Source organism: Pelodiscus sinensis, chromosome 14 (assembly GCF_052426305.1).
Source record: "Pelodiscus sinensis isolate ZL-2025 chromosome 14, ASM5242630v1, whole genome shotgun sequence".
Classification (NCBI taxonomy): domain Eukaryota; kingdom Metazoa; phylum Chordata; order Testudines; family Trionychidae; genus Pelodiscus; species Pelodiscus sinensis.
This window is the reverse complement of record NC_143065.1, coordinates 47,466,524-47,488,559: the sequence shown is the minus strand read 5'-3', so window position 1 is coordinate 47,488,559 and position 22,036 is coordinate 47,466,524. Positions and strand designations below refer to the sequence as shown.

Here is a 22,036-nt window from a genome sequence, read left to right as displayed (position 1 = left end):
CCGTTTCCCTGCACCTCCTCCAAGCCCCTCAAAACTGCTGAGCCAAGAGCCCATTCCCTGTCTCTCCCTCCCCTTGAGTCTAGCCCTGGTTCCTGGCACCTCCCTCCTCCTGCAGTCAAACTGAGCTCTGAGCTCCACACACACACACACCCCCACCCCACCTCACCGCCCAGCTCCCCAGACCTCCCCACTCTGCAACCCAGCTGCGCTCAATTTCCCTGCACCTTCCCCCAAACCATGTAGACATGCTGAGCCAGTGCTGATTCCCTGCCCCTGCCTTGGCTGTGTCTACACTGGCACGATCTTGTGCCAAAGCGGCCGCTCTCGCGCAAAAATTTGCTGCCTGTCTACACTGGCCGTGTGTTCTTGCGCAAGTACACTAACGTTCTCATGTATGAAATCAGGGCTTCTTCCACAAGAACTATGATGCTCCCGCTCAGGAATAAACCCTTTTGAGCAACTATTCTTGCGCAAGAGGCCAGTGTAGATAGGCAACATGAATTTCTTGAGCAAGAAAGCCCTATGGATTAAATGGCCATTGGCACTTTCTTGGACAAGAGAGTGTCCACACTGCCATAGATGCTCTTGTGCAAAAGCACAGCTCGCACATGGAAGAGTGGATGTGTTCTTGCACAAGAAACAACCAGTGTAGACATAGCCTAAGAGTTTCCTCACATGAGCAAAATGAATTTTGTGTTATGCACCAGTACTGAGTTCATGTGGCTTGTTTGGATGTGGCACCCAAGTTATTAATAAATATTTTTAAACCTCTACCTTTTTCCTCTGCTGCCATGTCAGCTCCCCTGGTGCCTGCTGCCCCCCCCCCCCCTCCTCACCCTCCTCTGCTGTCCTGACTCCTGTTCTTCTCACTGTCCTCAGCCCTCCTGCAACCTGCCCCCCTCCACCAGCCCTTCTCTCCTCCCTGTGACCATTTCTCCAGTAGCCCCACTCTGATCATGTGAGCTACCCCTCCTCATCCCCTCTCCTAACACCTCCCTCTACAAACCTGCCCTGCGTCTCTCCTCTGATGGTGGTCCCTCCCCTGCAGGTGTCTGCCCTTCTGCTTCACCCCCAGAATCCCCTGGCACCTGCACCTTCCCTTAGCCCTGCACCCTCCTGGTGCCTCCCTCTTCCCTCACTGCCCCTGCCCCCTTTGCTCCATTTTTCCCTGATGCCCACCCCCTCACCACCCTCTGCCCCCATTCCCCTCATGCCCCTCTGCCCTCTCACGACTTGCTCCATCCCAGCCTTCCTCATGCCCACCCCTTCTTTCAAGCCTTCTCCCAGCACCTCCCCTCACCCCTCTAGCCCCCAATGCCCTTACCCTCTCCCCTCCCAGCATCACCCTGTCCCCCCTCCCACTGACACCTCCCCTCCTGCCCTTTTCCTCATTGTCTGCGCTTGGGCCCCTGCCATTTGTCTCTCCTCCACCCCGGTCCCTTGGTGCCTTCCCCTTCCCCTCCGCACAAGCACCTTCCTCTCCCAGCCCTTCCCCTTTCCCTCTGCACAAGCCCCTTCCCTTCCCTCCCCCTCCCCCATCTTCCACTTTGTGGGGCGGGAGTCTGTGCTCTGTCCCCGGACTCCGAACCCGCAACTCAGCCATGTGGCGCATCACAGCACCCAGCAGGTTTAAAATCCCGGGCCGTGACGTTACGTCACATCTGGGCGTCTCCCCACCCACTGGTTTGAGCACGCTGCGCAGGGCAGTAGCAGCCAGTGAGGGGGAGCTCAGGGAAGGTTGCGCACGGGAGAGACAGGGACGGGGGAGAGACGCTCTGGGGACGGGGTGGGAGGATGCATGTGGGGGGGAGGGGATAAAGGAGGGGTTGGGACCAGCTCCAGCTCCAAATATTGCTGGAGCATAGGCACCACAAGCCCACACAACTCGCCGCCCATGCCTCTGCTGGCTAGCCAGCTCTCTCTCTCTCTCTTTTTCAGAGGGGGCGGGGGAGCGCCGGCTCCTCGCGGAACCCCTCGTTTTGCTCCGCAGATCCCTGGGGTTCCGCGGAGCACCAATTGGGAAACACTGGCCTAGGAAGTACGGCAGAAAGGGATCTAGAGCTTATAGTGGACCACAAGCTAAATAGGAGTCAACAGTGTGACACCGTTGCAGAAAAAGCAAACACGAATATAGGATGCATTAACAGGAGTGTTATGAGCAAGACACAAGAAGTCATTCTTCCCCTCTACTCTGCGCTGATTAGGTCTCAGTTGGAGTATTGTGTCCAGTTCTGGGCACCACATTTCAAGAAAGATGTGGAGAAACTGGAGAAGGTCCAGAGAAGAGCAACAAGAATGATTAAGTATCAGAGGGGTAGCTGTGTTAGTCTGAATCTGCAAAAGCAGCAAGGAGTCCTGTGGCACCTTGTAGACTAACCAAAGTGTTGGAGCATAAGCTTTCGTGGGCAAAGACTTCAGAAGAATGATTCAAGGTCTAGAGAACATGACCTATGAGGGAAGACTGAAAGAATTGGACTTGTTTAGTTTGGAAAGGAGAAGACTGAGGGGGGACATGATAGCGGTTTTCAGGTATCTAAAAGGGTGTCACAAGGAGGAGGGAGAAAATTGTTCTTCCTGGCCTCTGAGGATAGAACAAGAAGCAATGGGCTTAAACTGCAGCAAGGGACGTTTAGGTTGGACATTAGGAAAAAGTTCCTGACTGTCAGGGTGGCTAAACACTGAAATAAATTGCCTCTCGGCTCTTAATACATTTAAAAGGCTGGTGGCACAGCATCTGGTACGGGAGTCGAGCTGGCAGTCAGCTGATTCCCAGCTCATGCCCAGTCCCCGCTACTCCCCTGCTTCCTCTGCCCCCTGTGGAGACGGTGCTGGCGGGAACCAGCTTTTAAGCCAGCTCCCCCCAGCACTGGCTCTCCCGTTCCCTCCCACTCACTGTCTCTAAAATCATACTTTGAAATGCTCTCTTTGATTTCCCAGTATTTCCTTTATATCATTCAGAATGGTCCACAGCTCCTTTTCTTATTAGGCACTTTGAGGGGAGGGGGGCAGTCTAATGATTAGAATAGGAGACCAGGAATCAGGGTTTCTGGATTCTAATCCCAAATTACTTCACCTCTGTGTTTCAGTTCACTGTCGCCCTGCCTGTCAAGAAAGATGACATCACCTTCATGTATTCGAATTACCAACTGTAAAGTCTTTTATTGTTATGGCAATCTCAGCTAGCATCTGCTTGGTTGATTTTTGCCTGAATGTGCCTGCTTCTGATTTTATACAGGTCAATATTACAAGGTGCTAAATTCTATTAACTCCCAGCAACTTCAGTAGGGATTAAGAGTGCTCAGTTTCGTACAGGTTCAACTCCTTGAAGATTAATACACATTACCAAATGTAAACTGTCCACCCAGTTGCCAGAAAATGTGCTAGCTGAACACAGTTTGTCCTTGTCTGTGCTTACAGCTAAGCAGGGTCTGAATCTGGTTTAAGTAACACGATCACCAATATCTGTATCCAAGCCATAAGACCATGTCTTTATGAGGAAAAAAGTGCATTTCTAACATGTATCATGTTACAACCCATGCACGGCATGGAAATTTGTATTGCAGCATGTTTTGGCTAGTAGGAGCCAGGTTTTACTTCAACCAGGTAACATGTAGGGATGTAACTCAGTAGTTGAGTATATGATTAGCCAATAAGCCTAAACTTATCAGTTAATCTTCTCAACTTCTTGCATTCCCACCTCCCTTGCTGCCTCTGGATCAGAGGCAGCAAGGGGGGGGAAGCAGGAGCTGATGGATGATGGCTTAAAAGCCAGTCCTTCCCCCCAGCACCAGCTCCACAGTGCTGTCTCCTTCCCTCCCCCGCAGGAGAGTGGGGGCAGGAGAGGCTGCCATGAAGCAGCCTCTGCCTGCAGAGAGCCTGGGCCTGCTGCAGATAGAGGCTGGTCTCCAGCTGAAGCCCCTGTCCACTGGGAGTCCCAGCTCCCCACAGACAGAAGCAGCCTCTGTCCGCAGGGAGCTGGGACATCAGGCCCTGGACAGGGACTGCTGACCGTGGACATAGGCTGCGTCACGGCAGCAGCCCCTATTCACAGGGGGGTCTGAGTTCCCCACAGACTGAGGCTGCTCTGCATCCCATGGAGCAGCCTCAGACTATGGGCAGCCCCGGGCCACCACAGAGAAAGGCTGCTTTGTGGCACCATGCTTACCCCCTCTCCTGCAGCAGCCTGTCTGTGGGGAGCACCAACCCCTGCAGACGGGGGCTGCTACCACCCCACACTGCTGCCTCTGCAGAGAGCTGGGTTTTAAACTGGCTCCCACCTGTTACAAAGGCAGTAGCGCAGGGTGGCAGGGGACTCCCTGGGGCTGGGGCCAGACTGCACGGTCTGTCCCACCTCCAGGGACTACAGAAGAGCTGAATAACCGACAGGTATTCATGCAGTTACTTGACTATTCAATTCACTAACATCCCTAGTAACGTGTTATAACGACATTGCTTAAAATCCAACTGTAGGTACATTAACATGGTAGCCGCTATGCGCTAGCACTTTTTTCCTAGTGAAAACTAGGCGATGTGACAACACTACACTAGCCTGATTTAAATCAGTAACTCTGTTGAACTATATCAATGCCCAGACGCTACCTACTTCTGTTAGTCTGTAGGGTGCTGCAGGACCATTGGTTGGGTTTTTAAGTTTTTCCATTGCAAACAACATACCTGTCTCCAAATCACTTCAAGATTAGGAAAGAGCCGCTCAGGTATTTTCATCAATACTGCAGCATTTTCTCCAGTGCTTCCCTGCTAAGCCTCCCCATGGACTCATCCTCTGGAAAGACAAGGGATTTTCTGAGCTTCCTCCCGAGGCTCAGCGAGGCCTCTCGCCGCGGGGGGAAAGGCGCCTCCGCCGCCCCACACCCCGCGGGCCGCATGTCCCTCCAGCTCTAATGCAGCCGGAACCCCCGCAGGGCCGAGGCCGGCTTCGGGCGGAGCTCGCAGGCAGGGGGCCGGGCTCGCCTGAGGCCGCTCAAGGTCAGGTGAGGCTGGGAGCGGCCCGGCAGCGGGGCCCGGGGCCGCGCTCGATCCCGGGCGGGCTCTGCCCGGCGGAGCCCAAAGGACAAAGCGGCGGCCCCGGGCCCGGCGCGTCACGCGCGTTACCTGCTCCCGGCGAGCTCCGAGCCCGGCCAGGGGCGCTCCGGCCGCATCTCCGCCTCCCGGCTGCAGCCCGCCCCGCTGACATCAGCGGAGAGCGATCACCGGCGGCTCCGCCCGCAGCCCTTAAGGAGCCCGGCCCGGCTCGGGGCAGCCGCGAGCCCCATGGCTGCGCTGTGCGAGTGCCCCCCACCAGCCGGGCAGGGAAAGCTGGGGAGATGTGCACAGCGCACCAGAGTTAAAGGCACAGTGCAGGGGCTGTGACCCTCCTTGCTTCCCCGTATCTCTAGCCTCACATCAACTGCCCGAGTTAGGGAAGCACTGTGGTCTGCATTTCTAGATGGGAAACTGAGGCACAGAGTCTGAGTCACAAAGGCTGGCTAGAGCCTGCATCTGATACCCCACCTTGACTCCCTGCCCCAGCTCACTACCCAAACCGTCCGCACCCCTCCTCCCATTCCCAACTCTCCCCCAGACCCTCCACCTGCTTCTGCAGCCCTCCTCCAGGTCAAAATCCTCTCCCAGACCCTGACCTAGGTCTCCACCCCTTCCTTCACCCAAATTCCCTCTCAGACGCCACACACTCTCCAGGACCTCAGTCTCCTACCCTAAGCTTCCTTCTGCACTTAACCTCTGTCCCAGAGCCTGCACCCTCTCCATAGAAAAGTGCGGCACTTACCAAAATCTTGGAGTGGCCCCCCATTAAAAATTGTTACTTCCCCTGCTCTAGGGCAGGGCTACTCAACTTTGGAAGCTCTGGGGGCCACAATGATACTCACAGCACATGCCGAGGGCCGCAACTTAAGTGTGGTTGCATATAGATGCAAATAGCTTCTTTCACACTGATGGGCATGAATACAAGGATTAAGGCAAAACTACACAACACACAGGCCCCATTTAAGTCAGTTCTGCTGATATTAATAAAATGCAACATTTACCCCATTTCCACACATATGACAGCACTTTTAATGAGCAATGACACAGTCCAGGAATTTAACTACTAAAACACATATCGAATTACTATTATATTGATTACTTTTTTGTTTTAGCTCCCACCCGTGGGCTGCATGCTGAGCCCTGCATAAATCCAAACCACACCGCAGGCCACAAACAAACGGGCCATGGGATGCATGTTGAGTAGCCCTGCTCTCAGGTTTGGAAATCAAGATCAGAGATATATGTGGAGTAGGCAAAAGAATATAAGAGAGGATGAAATCTAAGGGGTGGGGACTGGACATTGGTATCTTGGAGGGGTGGAGGAACTATGGCTTCTGTAACACCAGCACTGAAGAGATGGGGTTGTAAGGGTACTGGACTATCAGGTGGAAACCTAAAGCTCATTGGACTATGCAGAACTAGGCAGGGAGTGCAACTGGGTACAAGAGCTTGAGAGAAGGGGGATACCAGGCATTGCCACTGAAATGTACTTGTGCATGCAGAATTCCTCAACAGTTGTTACCTGTTTTTTAAGCTGCCCCCAGGACTCAGAGAGAAGAGATTCTGTGATCTAAGGGAACAGCCCTGATGGACAAAATTTACAAATATGGTAGAGGCCAGCGCCAAGGTGGTGGTGAAGAGTGGTGGGGCTGGGTAGTGGGGCTGCCCAGAGGGCTGAGGAGGAGTCTGGTTACTTGGGCTACGTCTACACTGCACCTCTCTTGCACAAAAGCCTATGCAAATGAAGCACAGATTAGCATATTGCCACACTTCATTTGCATAATTAATTGGGGCCATTTTTGCACAAGAGGCTTTTCCACAAAAAGGAGCTGTGCAAAAAGAGAAAAGGATTATAAAAGCAGGGTGCTTTGCTATGGAACTTTGGGTTTGTCTTGCCACCAACTCCAGAAGAGCATCGGCTTGATCGACCAACAAAGGCCCTGCTCCCCTCTGTGTTCAATGTAGCTGGCCACTAGACTGATACAGAATCTGGACTGGTAACTATAACATTGTCTGGCGGGACTGTGTGTGTGCATGATGTTTGTGTGTGCGAGTGGTTGAAAAGCATATGCAACTGTTGTATTCTCAATAAATGCAGCGTACTGCCTTATCCCCTATAAAAGATCTCGTGTGTTCCCAGTGGTTTCCAACCTTTTTACACCCAAGATCACTTTTTAAGTCTCAGAACAGGCGAAGATCTACCGCCCCGCCCCTTCTTTGAAGCCCCGCCCTCTCTATTCTCCTGTCCATCACTTGCTGAAAGCCACAGTCAGCTAGCTGGGGTGTTTCAGCCCTCCCAGCTCCTCACCTGTGTTGTTGCTCGGTGAGTAGCTGCTCCTCAAATGAGGAAATCAAATGTAAATGTCCCGCGCAGGCGCGCAGTTCAGAGAGGGCTCAAGAGCTACTCTTAGAGCCCCTGAGATCTACCGGTAGCTCGCGATCTACTGGTTGGTGACCATGGGTTTAAGCAGATAACAAAAGGCCTGGCCCACTGGTACAGGGTTCATCTGGCGGCTGATGCTGCTGGGTGTCTACCCACCACTTAATTACTTGCTCAAGCTCCATCTCAGCATTCATATCTATGATAGCTTAACACAGCAGTCCTCCCTTGCCTCAGAGGGTGGTCAGTGCACACCTTCACCATGTGTAGGAGGTCTGTGGATCTCATCTGTCTGGCAGGACAAGAGACCTAGCTCCCTTCTGGAGTGATTTCAGCCCAGGAGAATCAGGAGGAGTCACTAGGCTCTAACCTGTGGCTGGGCAGAGCAGCAGGGAGTCTACCCAGCAGTCTCAATCAGGGCAGGGCAGCCAAATGCAGGCCTGATTGGCTGTTAGCCAGGTCAATAATCAGTCTCCTTGCCCAGCCCCATTGACCGGAGTGGGGCAGTGAATTGAGCACCGTAAGGTCTGGCAATCAGTCCAGGCACACATGGAATCATAGAAGACTGGAACTGGAAGGGACCTTGCACTCATGGTAGGACCAAGGAAATGTGTTCCTACTGGCTGGGAGAGTCTCATTGCTCTGTCCTCGGCAGGGAGCTGCTGCTGTAGCTGAGGGAGAAGTGCCCCTCCCCCAGCCGGCAGCTCTGCTCGGAGCCCCTGGCTGGATGAGGCTCATTAAGCAGTTGTGAGGCTGCGCAGCCTAGAGGGAATTCTGGCTGTAAGTTAAATAGAAATCAGAAGCACACAGTTCAATTTACTTGGACATTCTTACTATCGAAGAATTAACAATATTCCTCTTACAAGACGACTGTTCACAACCATGGTGAAGATAATCATTCCACAGCCTGGGGGCAGAGCTGAAATCAGGAGTCCCATATGACCTTGGAACAAGACTGCAAACAGGAGTTTAAGAGAGGGTGAGACCAAGATCCCCCTTCTAAACGAATAAGGTGTGAGTACTAACTTTTGGGGTGACAGTTTGCTTGACTGTTCGTTTCCATTTTGCTTCTCTTTCAGGTTATTTCAGTTCTCACACTACATCTACACTGCTTCCCTCTTGCAAAAGAGGAAATGCAAATGGAGTGCTCATTAGCATATCTTGCACACTCATTTGCATATTCTCTTCCGATCATTTTTCAGAAGAGGTTTTTGCTCAAAAAAACGCAATGTAGACAGGGCTGTTTTGTGCCAAAAAAACTCTTTTGCACAAGAACCCTTAGGCTATGTCTACACTCGCAGCTTCTTGCGCAAATAATATGCAAATGAGGCTAAGCATGGAATATCGCCGAGCCTCATTTGCATACCTAATGAGCCACCGTTTTTTTCAGAAGAGGCTCTTGTGCAAGAAGGAGCATCTACACTGCCCCTTCTTGCGCAAGAAAAACCCTCTTGCGCAATGCCGTTACACCTATTACTTTTCAGGAAGAATGGCATTGCGCAAGAGGGCTTTTCTTGTGCAAATGAGGCTCAGCGATATTCCACGCTTAGCCTCATTTACATATTACTCACGGAAGAAGCTGCGAGTGTAGACATAGCCTTATTGTCTGAGAAAATCAATCCTCAGAGAAGAAAGATTCTTGCGCAAAAGGGGTTTTTTTGCACAAAACGGCACAGTCTACACTGCGGTTTTTGGTGCAAAAATCTCTTCCACAAAAAGGATCGGAAGAGAATATGCAAATGAGAGCGCAACATATGCTAATGAGTGCTCCATTTGCATTTCCTCTTCCGCAAGAGGGAAGCAGTGTAGACGTAGCGTCAGTTACTGTGACAGTTGGGATTGTGCGTCTGGGGACTGTTTGAGCTTTGTTCCCTTGATCACCCTTGAACAACTAACAAAATACAATGGGAAAATACTGTCAGGAAAAACAATGTAGATGAGACTACTATAAGGTAGGTGCATAACCGGTTGGATATCTATTCTCAGAGGCTGTGTCTAGACTGGCAAGTTTTTCCACAAAAGCGCCTGCTTTTGCGGAAAAACTTGCCAGCTGTCTACACTGGCCGCTTGAATTTTGGCAAAAACACTGACTTCCTACTGTCTGAAATCAGTGCTTCTTGTGGAAATACTATGCTGCCCCCGTTCGGGCAAAAGTCCTTTTGCGCAAAGCTTTTGCACAAAAGGGCAGTGTAGACAGCTTAGATTTGTTTTGCACAAAAAAGCCCCGATTGCGAAAATGGCGATCGGGGCTTTTTTGCGGAAAAGCGTGTCTAGACTGGCACGGACGCTTTTCTGCAAAAAGTGCTTTTGTGGAAAAGTGTCCGTGCCAATCTAGATGCTCTTTTCCGCAAATGCTTTTAACGGAAAACTTTTCCGTTAAACTTCCATGCTGGAAGGGCATAACAAGTGGAATTCTGCATAGATCAGTTTTGGGACTGGTTCTTTTCAATATCTTCATCAACAATTTAGATAATGGCATAGAGAGTATACTTATAAAGTTTGAGGATGATACCAAGCTGGGAGGGGTTGCAAGTGTTTTGGAGGGTAGAGTCATAATTCAAAATGATCTAGACAAACAGGAGAAATGGCCGGAGGTAAATAGGATGAAGTTCAATAAGGACAAATGCAAAGTACTCCACTTAGGAAGGAACAATCAGTTTCACATATGTGAAATAGGAAATGACTGTCTAGGAAGGAGTACTGCAGAAAGGGATCTGGGCATCGCAGTTGGTGTTACAAGGAGGGAGAAAAATTATTCTCCTTAACATCTGATGATAAGACAGGAAGCAATGGGCTTAAATTGCAGCAAGGGAGGTTTAGGTTGGACATTAGGAAAACATTCCTAACTGTCAGGGTGGTTAAGCACTGGAATAAATTACCTGGGGAGGTTGTGGAAACCATCACTGGAGATAAAATTTAAGGGTAGGTTAGATAGACGCTTGTCAGGGATGATCTATCTTCTGCCCCTATCAGATGAAATTTTACCAAAGTCACAGAGTGGCTTCCAACCATGTCACGGAACTACGGCTATGATCGTCATCACATGGCAACTGCAAGAAAAGTGTTGGGAGCAAAACCAACCACTGTACATAGCTTTTATTGATCTCACCTTTGACTCGGTGAATTGCCATGCCCTTTGGACTGTACTTTCAAAGGTCAGATGTCCTGATAAATACATCAGTGTCCTAAAGTTGCTTCATGACAACATGAAAGTGATTGTTCTGAGAACTGGCTCCCAGAGTGAACCTTTCAAAGTACAAACAGGAGTCAAACTGGGCTGTATCACCACCCCAACCATGTTCACAGTCTTTATTGCAGCCATTTTTTACCTAATTGCTGGGAAGCTCCCAGTTGGCGTTGAAATCATCTACAGAGTGGATGGAAAGCTGTTTAGGCTCAGCAGGCTGAAAGCTAAGAGTAAAATTTCCACCATATCTATCGTAGAACTTCAGTATGATGATGACAATGCAGTTTTTGCCCACTCTGAGAAAGATCTTCAAACTATCTTGTATGCATTTGCTGATGCTTATGGAAGTCTTGGTCTCTCCCTCAACATCAAGAAGACCAAAGTGCTCCACCAACCCTCTCCAAATAAAACACCATGCACCCCATCTATTAAAATCAACAGAGAGGCCCTGGATGTCAATCATTTTCTCTACCTTGGAAGTTATCTTTCTTCCAAGGCAGATATTGATGTAGAAATCCAACATCGTCTGAGCTGTGCCCATGCCGCCTTTGCTCGCTTATGGCACAGGGGTTTTGAAGATCACAACATTCGAACAGACATCAAACTTTTTGTCGATCAAGCCGTCATTCTCCCAACATTATTGTATGGGTCTGAAACCTGGACAACCTACAGACATAAAAAACATAGTAAGAGACCTAAAAAAGAGTCACCGTGGCTTAACCACCATGTAAAAGAAGCAGTGAGGGATAAAAAGGCATCTTTCAAGAAATGGAAGTCCAATCCCAGTGAGATAAATAGAAAGGAACATAAACACTGTCAAATTAAGTGTAAAAATATAATAAGAAAAGCAAAAAAAGATTTTGAGGAACAGCTAGCCAAAAACTCAAAGAACAATAGCAAAATGTTTTTTAAGTACATTAGAAGCAGGAAGGCTGCTTAAAAAACCAGCGGGTCCCCTAGACAATTGAGATACAAAAGGAGCTATCAAAGAGATAAAAGGAGATATCAAGGACGATAAAGCCATTGTGGAGAAGCTAAATTATTTCTTTGCATCAGTCTTCATGGCTGAGGATGTTGGGGAGATTCCCAAACCTGCATCTTTATTTGTGGGAGATAAATCTGAGGAACTGTCCCGGATTGAAGTGTCATTAGAGGAGGTTTTGGAACAAATAGAAAAACTTAACGTTAACAAATCACCAGGACCGGATGGCATTCACCCAAAGGTTCTAAAAGAACTCAAATGGGAAACTGCAGAACTGTTAACTGTGGTTTGTAATCTATTCTTTAAATTGGCTTCCGTACTTACTGACTGGAAGATAGCTAACGTGACACCAATATGTAAAAAGGGCTCTAGAGGTGATCCTGGCATTTACAGACCGGTAAGTCTAATGTCGGTACCGGGCAAATTAGTTGAAACAATAGTTAGGAATAAAATTGTTAGGCACATAGAAGAACATAATTTGTTGGACAAAAGTCAACATGGTTTCTGTAGAGAGAAATTATGTTTTACTAATCTATTAGAGTTCTTTGAAGGAGTTATCAAACATGCGGACAAGGGGGATCCAGTAGATATAGTATACTTAGATTTTCAGAAAGCCTTTGACAAAGTCCCTCACCAAAGGCTCTTGTGTTAAGTACATTGTCATGGGATAAGAGGGAAGGTCCTTTCATGGACTGAGAACGGGTTAAAAGACAGGAAACAAAGGGTAGGAATAAATTAAACATTTTCAGAATGGAGAGGGGTAACTAGTGGTGTCCCCCAAGGGTCAGTCCTAGGATCAGTCCTATTCAACTTATTCATAAATGATCTAGAGAAAGGGGCAAGCAGTGAGGTAGTAAAGTTTGCAGATGATACTAAACTGTTCAAGATAGTCAAGACAGAAGCAGACTGTGAAGAACTTCAAAAAGATCTCACAAAACTAAGTGATTGGACAACAAAATGGCAAATGAAGTTTAATGTGTATAAGTGTAAAGTAATTCACGTTGGAAAAAATAACCCCAACTATACATATAGTATGATGGGGGCTAATTTGGCTACGACAAATCAGTAAAGAGATCTTGGAGTTATCGTGGATAGTTCTCTGAAAACGTCCACACAGTGTGCTGCGGCGGTCAAAAAGGCAAATAGAATGTTAGGAATTATTAAGAAAGGAACAGAAAATAAGACAGAAAATATCTTACTGCCCCTGTTGTAGCCAGACAGACCGCTCCCCCCCCATCTCATCCATCTTATTTGCCTCTCTGAGGTTTCTGAAGCATACAGGACAGAGAAGGAGCAATAATATCAGCATAGTCTATGCTGGCTCATCTGATCCTGAGGAGCTGAAAACAGATATGTGGAGAGAGAGCGATTAAGTCAATAAGCTGGCCTTGAGGCTGCGAGAACTGCCCCGGCTGGCACCCATGTTGATTCGAACACACACACAGTCCCTGGGAGAGGAATTTCCCACTGAGAAAAGAATCCCCAGTAATTCCAATTTAGTTATCTCTCTTACAAGTGTAAATTAAGTTCACAACTCCCTGTAAGAACTGGTCTCACAAAAGGCAGACCAGCACTATTTGGCATCACAGATAAGAAAGAGAAATACGTGACCCAAAATGGGTATAAAAGATGGGTCCAGCACACACTCACTTTGAGTGTCATTCTACCCTCTACCTGCTGGTTGGGTTAGGTGTTTGACCTCCCGAGGTTCTATGGGGACGCCCACCTCGTATTTTCGTCTTTCCTAGGAATTGAGGGACCGGCCCTGGCCTGACATGCTGGAGTCGAGAGGCACAGAAGGGGGTAAAAATTGTACCTGGATATGGTCCTCTGTCTTAAGTGTACACATAGAATGAGTAAGTTGTTACTTGGTACCATTATTTCTATTTTTCTATCTTTATCTTCTTTGTAACCATTTTTAAGATCTATATTTTGCTAGTAGTTAAGAAATAGAGCAATAGCCATTGTAACCATATGATTTATAAGCTTCCTCAATAAACCTGTAACTGTTTAAGTTTTAACCTGACTCCTTCAGTTGCTGTAACAGAACCAGGCACAATTTAAAAAGAACTTTAGCCGGTCATTAGGGACAGTACAGGAAGAGCTTGGGCGTTTGGATTTGTGTCATACCCAGGTGGCAAAATCCGTTGGGGCACTTCTCAGCCTCCCTGAGGCTACCCGCTGCGAAGGAATTACGAATTCTAGCAGCTGAAATCTGAAGTGTAATAAGCTCTTCCTGTACACTTATTGGGGGCGCCCGTCAACCTCTTCCAGGTTGCCCACTGCAAGGGACCCCGGTCTCAGCAGTTGAAGTCTCGGGTGTATAGCACGTACACACTGCCCTGACCGTCGGCTGACACCTGTATAAAACAATGGTACGCCCACACCTTTATACTGTGTACAGATGTGGTCTCCTCACCTCAAAAAAGATATTTTGGCCTTGGAAAAGGTTCAGAAAAGGGCAACTAAAATGATTAGGGGTTTGGAACAGGTCCCATATGAAGAGAGGCGAAAGCTACTGGGACTTTTCAGTTTGGAAAAGAGGGGACTGAGGGGGGATATGATAGAGGTCTATAAAATCATGAGTGGTGTGGAGAGGGTGATTAAAGAAAAGCTATTCATTAGTTCCCATAATATAAGGACTAGAGGATGCCAAATTAAATTAATGGGTAGCAGGTTTAAAACTAATAAGCGAAAGTTCTTCACACAGCGCATAGTCAACCCGTGGAACTCCTTGCCAGAGGAGGGTGTGAAGGCTACGATTATAACAGAGTTTAAAGAGAAGCTAGATAAATTCATGGAGGTTAGGTCCATGAAAGGCTATTAGCCAGGGGATAGAAATGGTGTCCCTGGCCTCTGTTTGTCAGAGGCTGGCAGGAGACAAATCACCTGATCATTGTCTTCGGTCCACCCCCTCTGGGGCACCTGGTGCTGGCCACTGTTGGTAGACAGGATACTGGGCTAGATGGACCTTTGGTCTGACTCAGTACGGCCGTTCTTATGTTCTAATCTGATTGTTGGCACTTAAAATTAAAAAAGTTGTAGAGAAGTTTTTATACTAAGAGCTGGAGCAAAGCTGGCAGATGCAGAGGAGCACATGAATCAGACAGAGACATTCCTTAAGAGAGGGTCTATCCATAGAGATTCTCCATGTCCTAGTAAAGAGGAGAGGATGGAAGATGATAAAATATGAGTAAGAGCTAATGAAACAGTCAAATGAAAAAGAGTCCCTGTCAATCACAGCAAGTAATGGCAGACAGCTAAATAGTGACAAGTTTTTAAAAAGATGGGTGAACTGGAGTGCCTCATAATAAAAGAGGATATTGATAGAATAGGCATCACAGACAAGGTGATCTCCATGGTGCAGATTGACAGACCGAAGCCCTCTCCTCTGAGCATGAGTACTGCATCCTAGTCACCTAAGGTGGAGCACCCGCACCTCGTGCAAAGATTGAGGTTCTTTGAGATGGTTGTCCCAGTGGGTGCTCCACCACCCACCCTTCCTCCTCCCATCTGCTTCGGAACCATCCATTTCTAGGGCAGAGAAGAAACTGAAGACACAATTGGCTGCACATGCGGAGCATCCGCTCAGGCGTGTGCCGGCTGCACCATGAGCACAGCCTGCCAAGGGCACTGTTATCATAATTCTCCTACTAGAGACACAGTGGCGCCCAAACACCTATAGTGGAGCACCCACAGGGACAACCATCTTAAAGAATGTCAGTTACCGCACGAGGTGTACAGTACCTTGCAAACAGGTTAAAACTATGAGCAGGAATACTCAGACATGTAAATGAACATAAGTTGTTGGGGAAGAGTCAACATGGTTTGTGTAAAGGGAAATCAACTCTGAACAATCTTAGAATTGTTTAAGGGACCCACAAGCATGTGGACAAGGGGGATCCAGGGGATATAGCTGTGAGGTAGGGGGATGTTATTAACTCTGGATGCTTTGTTATGCTGTGTGTGATTCCTGCTCTCCTGTCCAGTCCTGGGTGGGGTGTGTGAGTGAGTGAGAGTGAGAGAGCGAGCAGTGGACGGGATCTTTGGGCAAGGACTCCTGAGGGAAGACACCTAGGGAATGGCCCAGGCCTCCTGTCACCTGAGCCTAGGGGAAATGCAGCTAGTGATAGTCAGATAATGCCTTGGGCAGGACAAAGGAGGCGTGGCAGCTCGGAGAGCGTGACCAGCTGCTGGGTGTGGGAGTTAGTTTTTGGCTGGCTTGGGGAGAAGGGAGCCTTGCTGGCCTGGAGGGGCAGGGGCCCAGAGTCCTGGCTCTGGGGCCCCCCCCATCCTCAAGATGGCTTGTACTGGCTGCTCCTGGTTCCTGTAACAAGAAGTCTGTGCTATGCTGTGTCCCTGTGAACCAATAAACCTTCTGTTCTACCTGCCGCCTGAGAGTCCCATCTGGCTGTGGATGGGGGTGCACGGCCTGGTGTCTTCCCACACTCCTGACAGTGGTGGCAGCGGTGGGATGGACTGCACCCAGTGAATGGAGCATCTGGCAGTAAGTGACAGGGGCGCAGTAGAAAGAAGGGGGATTAGCGACAGCCAGGTGTGCTGAAGGCAGTGAGAAGCAGTTCCAGGAAGTGGAAGGGTCTACATTCTAACCTGAGTGTGGTCCTCGAAAGGGTGTCCTCCCCCAGGAGGGGCTCCTCTAGGGGACCAGGAGAAGTGGTCCCAGGAGGCAGAGGGGTCTACGATCTAACCCCTGGGGGGTTATGACACATAAGAGGCTGGCACACTGAAGAGTTCTTCCTGGGAACTGTGGAGTGCTGCAACACAGGCCTGTGAGTCTGCACCGGTGGAAACAAAGGGCAGATGGCTGGCCCTCATTTCCTGAGAAGGAACAAGAGGTTTTTAAGTATAGCAGGCCCGTGAAATGGATCCTGTGTCCAGGACAGAGACCAAATTGGAGAATTAAGCTGAAAGCAGAGGAGAGATCAGTGTCTACGATGATACTTGTGACCTGACTGACTGGGGGAGGAAAACTCCCTGTCTGTTGTGAGCACAGGGGACATACCCAGGCTACATGCGCAAGAACTTTTTGCACAGGAGTTTTCTTGCACAGGAGCACAAGAGCATCCATCACAGTGTGGACTCTCTTGTGCAAGAAAGCTCTGATGGCCATTTTAGCCAGAGGGTTTTCTTGTGCAAGAAACCCCTGTTGCCTGTCCACACATGCCTTTTTACACGAGAGCTCTTGCACAAAAAGCCCTGTGTTCACTGGACTTTTTCTTGCACAAGAATGGGCTTGTAGTGTGGACACTCTGCAAGTTTTTGCGCAAAAACAGCCCACTTCTTCTGATGACAGGATTGTTAGAAATCCAGATCCAAGAATAAATAAGGGGAGAAGGGAGGAGAGTTAGGGGGGAGTAGGAAAAAAAGAAAAAAGGGGGGGAGAAAAAAAAAGGAGAGACAGTGAGTAGATAAGCTTCAGAGGGGAAGCCAAGTTAGTCTGTTACAGGAAAAACTTAAAAACAACCAATAGTCTAGTCCAGGGGTCTCCAACCTTTTCAAGCATGGAAGTGCAATCCAGGATCTACCTCAAACCCAAATATCCTGGCCCCACCTCCTTCTTGCCCCTTTTCCAAGGCCCCGCCCCTGCTCACTCCATTCTCTCCCCCCCTCACTTTTATCAGGCTCGGGGCAGGGTTTGGGGTACAGGAGGGATTCAGGACTGGGGCCGGGGTTCAGAATGTGGGCTCTAGCTGGGCACCACTTACCACAGGTGCCTTCTGGGTGGTGGTGAAGGGGCCACTCCTACCCTGTCCCTTCCCCACTCCCAAAAGCAGCCAGCAAACTCTCTCCCTCCCTGCTCCCCTCTGCTCTGTGGAGATGGGGTACAGGGTGGAGGGAGGTGCACCCTGACAGCACCCCTTCCTCTTCTTCCCGTGCCCTGCACAGCAAGCAGGAGGCTCCCAGCGGTGAGGGGCACCTCCAAGGCAGGGGGCAGGATCAGCATGGCATCCTGCCCACCCCCCCAGCCCTGAGCTGGCCCCAGAAAGAGGCAGTGGGGGAGGCTAGTGCAGCCTCCCATCCCCGGTCTGGGCCAGGGAGAGCACAAGGCTTCCCCCCTCCCCCGCCCCGCCTCTGGCCTGGGCCCAGGGAGCACCGGCGGGAGGCCTGCATTGCTTCTCACACCCAGGCACGGCCAGGTAAGCCTTCTAGTAATACATAGCATATGGTAAAAATATCTTTGGGGCAGATCCTCAGATATTTTAGATTGTCATAGCTCCTTCTGAAGTAAAATATTTGGATGAATATTACTATGCAGATTCTATTATATGTATATTCATACTAGAAAGCAAGAGATTATCACATATTCCACCTGTGTGCTCGTAACAGGGCAGAAAGGGCAATGTTCATTTTAAAGCATCCTCATTTGTAAGCATAAGCAGTCTTTCCTAGAGGGTCTAGTTTCTGCGGAACAGCACCATGACTGGGCAGTGTTTGTAGTTTTCACTCCAGTTTGTACATCTCCTGTTCCCTTTTTCCCTTCTAGTAGGGAGCCAGCTGGAGGAGCCTCTCTGCACTGCAGTGAAAAGCTGCAGCTCTGGAGAGCTGAGATGTCAAAAAAACCAAACCCTCAAGTATTAAGATGAATCATCTGAAAACAGAAGGTGCTTGGATCATGTGATCTGAAAATCTCTGGAAACCTTTGATTATAGTGCCTCTTTTTAGTGATGTACAATCCCTCTTCCAAGGTACACTCACTTACATTTGCCCCTCTGAAGAAATTCATCTGCAATTTCTCTATTTACATATTTACCTGTCTCAGTGCAACCACTTGAGACAAGCTGAACTGCTGCAGTCTGGCAAATTACAGCACAGACAAATAAATGTAATCCCTTTGCTACAGCGACTCCCTTTGTTTACCAGGATCATTTCCCACATAAGAACGGCTGTACTGTGTCAGACCAACAGTCCATCCAGCCCAGTGGTCAATACCCGGTGCCCCGGAGGGAGGGATCACAACAGGTATCTTCATGTGATCCCTCCCCTGTCACCTACCTACAGAGAAACAGAGGCCAGGGACACCAGTCCTACCCATCCTGGCCAATAGTGATTGATGGACTTCACCTCCATGAATCTAACTAGCTCTTTTTTTAACCCTGTTAAAGTTCTAGCCTTCACCACATCCTCTGGCACTGAGTTCCACAGGCTGACTGTGCACTGAGTGTAGAAAAAAATTCCTTCTGTTTGTTTTAAACCTGCTGCCTATTCATTTCATTGGGTGACCCCTAGTTCTTACACTGTGGGGTTAAGTAAATAACGTTTCCTTATTCGCTTTTTCCACACCACTCATGATTTTAGAGACCTCTATCAGATCCCCCCTTAGTCTCCTCTTTTCTAAGCTGAAAAGTCCAAGTCTTTTAAATCTCTCTTCATATGGGACCCGATCCAAACCCCTAATAATTTCTGTTGCCCTTTTCTGAACCTTTTGCAATGCCAATATATCTTTTGAGATAAGGCGACCACATCTGTACACCATATTCAGGATGTGGGCAAACCAGGGTTTTTTATAGAGACAGTAATATATTTTCTGTCCCATTTCTAATTATACCTATCAGTCTATTTGCTTTTTTGACTGCCGCTGCACACTGAGTGGATGTTTTCAGAGAACTATCCACATTGACTCCTTGCCTGAGGAGGTTGTGAAGGCCAGGACTATAACAGGGTTTAAAAGAGAACTAGATACATTCATGGATGGCAGGAGAGAGATGGCTTGATCATTTCCTGTTCGATTCACTTCCTCTGGGGCACCTGGCATTGGCCACTGTCAGCAGATAGGGTACTGGGCTGGATGGACCTTTGGTCTGACCCAATATGGCCGTTCTTATGTTCTCTCTCAAGTAGTTGTAATTAAATTAGTTCCCATCATATTATACGTCTAGTTGGGATTATGTTTTCCAATGTGCATTACTTTACATTTATCAACATTACATTTAATTTGCCATTTTGTTGTCCAACCACTTAGTTTGGTGAGAACTTTTGAAGCTCTTCACAGTCTGTTTTGGTCTTAACTATCTTGAGCAGTTTGGTATCATCTGCAAATTTGGCCACCTCCCTGTTTATCCCTTTCTCTAGATCAGTTGAATACACTGAATAGGATTGGTCCCAGAACAGACTCCTGGGGGACCCCACTAATAACCTCTCTCCATTCAGAAAATTTATCATTTATTCCAACCCTTTGTTTCCTGTCTTTTAACCAGTTCTCAGTCCATGAGAGGACCTTCCCTCTTATCCCATGACAACTTACTTTGCTTAAGAGCCTTTGGTGAGGGACCTTGTCAAAGGCTTTCTGAAAATCTAAGTACACTATATCCATTGGATCCCCAATGCTATATAAGGCACAGACTGTTGTTTCATAGAAAATTTTATATGGAAAAGACCTATTATACGAGTTAATCTCCCAGGGACTAAGGCAGATTATTAAAGATTTTAGTGTGGAAAATAACTAACCTATCTATTAACACAAGCAGCAACTACAACTTGAATCATTTGGAAACACAGTGGAGAAAGTGATTGTTTGTTTTCAGATTATATTGCTGTTAGTGTCTGATGACACATTAGACATCAAGACTCACATACACTTGCTGACTCTTCCTTCCAAACTCTTGTGTTTTCTCTTGCGTTCTTATTGTTGATGGGGCAGATTATAAGAAAAAAATTCCGTTGAAAGCAAAGACAGGGTTATCTGTCATGGTTATCTGTCATGTTTCTCAAGCAGTAACTCCTCTCACCGGGAATCTTGCACACCACAGGAACTGAACCTTTTAGGGAACACTACCAATTATTTCTTGAATTGGTGTTACAATCATGGGACTCTTTCACTAAGCTGTATTAACACAGGCCAAATCTCTGGTCTTTTATCGAAATAATACAATTACTGTAAGCCTTCCTCATTACATAGGCTAAAATGGCCATTGCTAGACATTCTCTTACACTGCATGCCCTGGGCTGAGACCCTGATCTTGGGCTCTTTGATTACTTTATATGTAATCACTTCACTGACATGGCTAGCTTGAACAACAAGGAGTCCAGTGGCACAGTAAAAACTAGCAATTTTATCATGGCACAAGCTTTTGTGAGTTGCAACTCATTTCATCAGATGCACAAAAGAAAAGAAACAGACCATAGGGCTAGTGTGACAGGGCGTTCGCCCTGCACTGGCCCTTTAAGGGCATACCCCAGCCTGAAGTAGGGCTGGGGAGTTTAGCCCCAGTTGGGGCTGCATTAGGGGGATGAGGGCCCAGCTGGGGGCTATATAAGAACCTGGGCAGCAGTGGCTCCTAGGAAGAAGGTCAGTGAGGGCCTGGCTGCTGGGGAAGCAGGAGGCTCCCTGGAGCTGGAGCTGGAGCTAGAGCAGGGCTGGGGAGCTCTAGCCAAACAAACCCCCAGACTGCAGGGCCTGCATAACAGCCCAGTGGAGAAACAACACCCCCGGAAGGGGGGCTCAGAGATGGACTTGGGCACTGCCGGAGGGCAGTGTGGTGAAGAGGACGACATGGCCTGGAGGAAAGAGGGGAAGCCCCACCAGAGGGAAGGTACTCTGCCAGCAGAAGGAGCTGATTCTGGAGGCAGATGGCAGACCCCCGCTACGGTGGTGAGTGAACCCCCTCACAGCTAGACACTATAGTCTGTATCTACACAGCTATGCACTCACGTTTCTGGCTTCCATGGTCTTCCAGTTTAAGCACTTGCAGCATGGGACAGTATGGATACAGTGATGAATAAATCCTCAGTGATGAGTGATCTTAGCTGAAGAAATAGGTTTTACCCACCAAAGCTCATGATTTTATATGTTTTGTTAGTCTGTCAGGGCACGTCTACACAGCAGGGCAAAAGCTGAATTAAGCTAGGCAACTTGAGCTATGTCAATTACATAGTTGAAGTCTAAGCTGTCTGCACAGCAGGAAGTGGAAGGAAAAACATGCTTCCTTTGATTTTCCTTACTCATAAAATGAGGGTTGCAGGAATTGGGAGTAAGAAGTCCTCTGTCTCGCCACTGCTTCAAATGAACGGCTGTCAGGGCAGACATGCTCTGTGTTTTGGAAGGACACTGCTGTGGAGACAGGCCAAGGTGCCCCAGGACCACTCGGCGATGAAGAGGAAAGTTTAGCGTATTGCGAGAGCCCCTGCCCTGCTGGCTCAGCGAAGGGCTCTAACTCCAGGAGCGAACACGCTGCAGTGCCATGGCTGCACTTCAGCCGCGCGGAGACCTGGCCCGGGAGACTCAGCTCCGCACAGCGCAGCGGCGCTGCCCCCCGGGCTGCAGCGCGTTTCACGCGGGGGGGGGGGGGGGAACTGAGCGACCCCCCCCCCCCCGACTCTCAGGAACAAAAGCAGCGGCAGCCTGGCACGAGCCGGCCCGGGCGGGGCGCTGCAGAGCCCCTCCTCCCCCGGCAGCCCGAGCACGTGGGGAGGGGTGGAGCGGTTG

At 48.8% G+C, this 22,036-nt stretch overlaps 1 protein-coding gene across 1 annotated transcript in view; it reads right to left on the bottom strand.

Annotated features, from left to right (window-relative positions):
* TP53BP1 (tumor protein p53 binding protein 1) overlaps window positions 1-5,260 on the bottom strand; it is a 100,010-nt gene extending 94,750 nt beyond the window's left edge. The window contains exons 1-2 of the mRNA XM_075916957.2: window positions 5,113-5,260; window positions 4,675-4,783 (exon numbers count right to left, since the gene is read on the bottom strand). The gene's annotated coding sequence lies outside the window, so the exon portion shown is untranslated. The remainder of the gene's footprint in view (window positions 1-4,674; window positions 4,784-5,112) is intronic.
* Window positions 5,261-22,036: the final 16,776 nt, after the last annotated feature.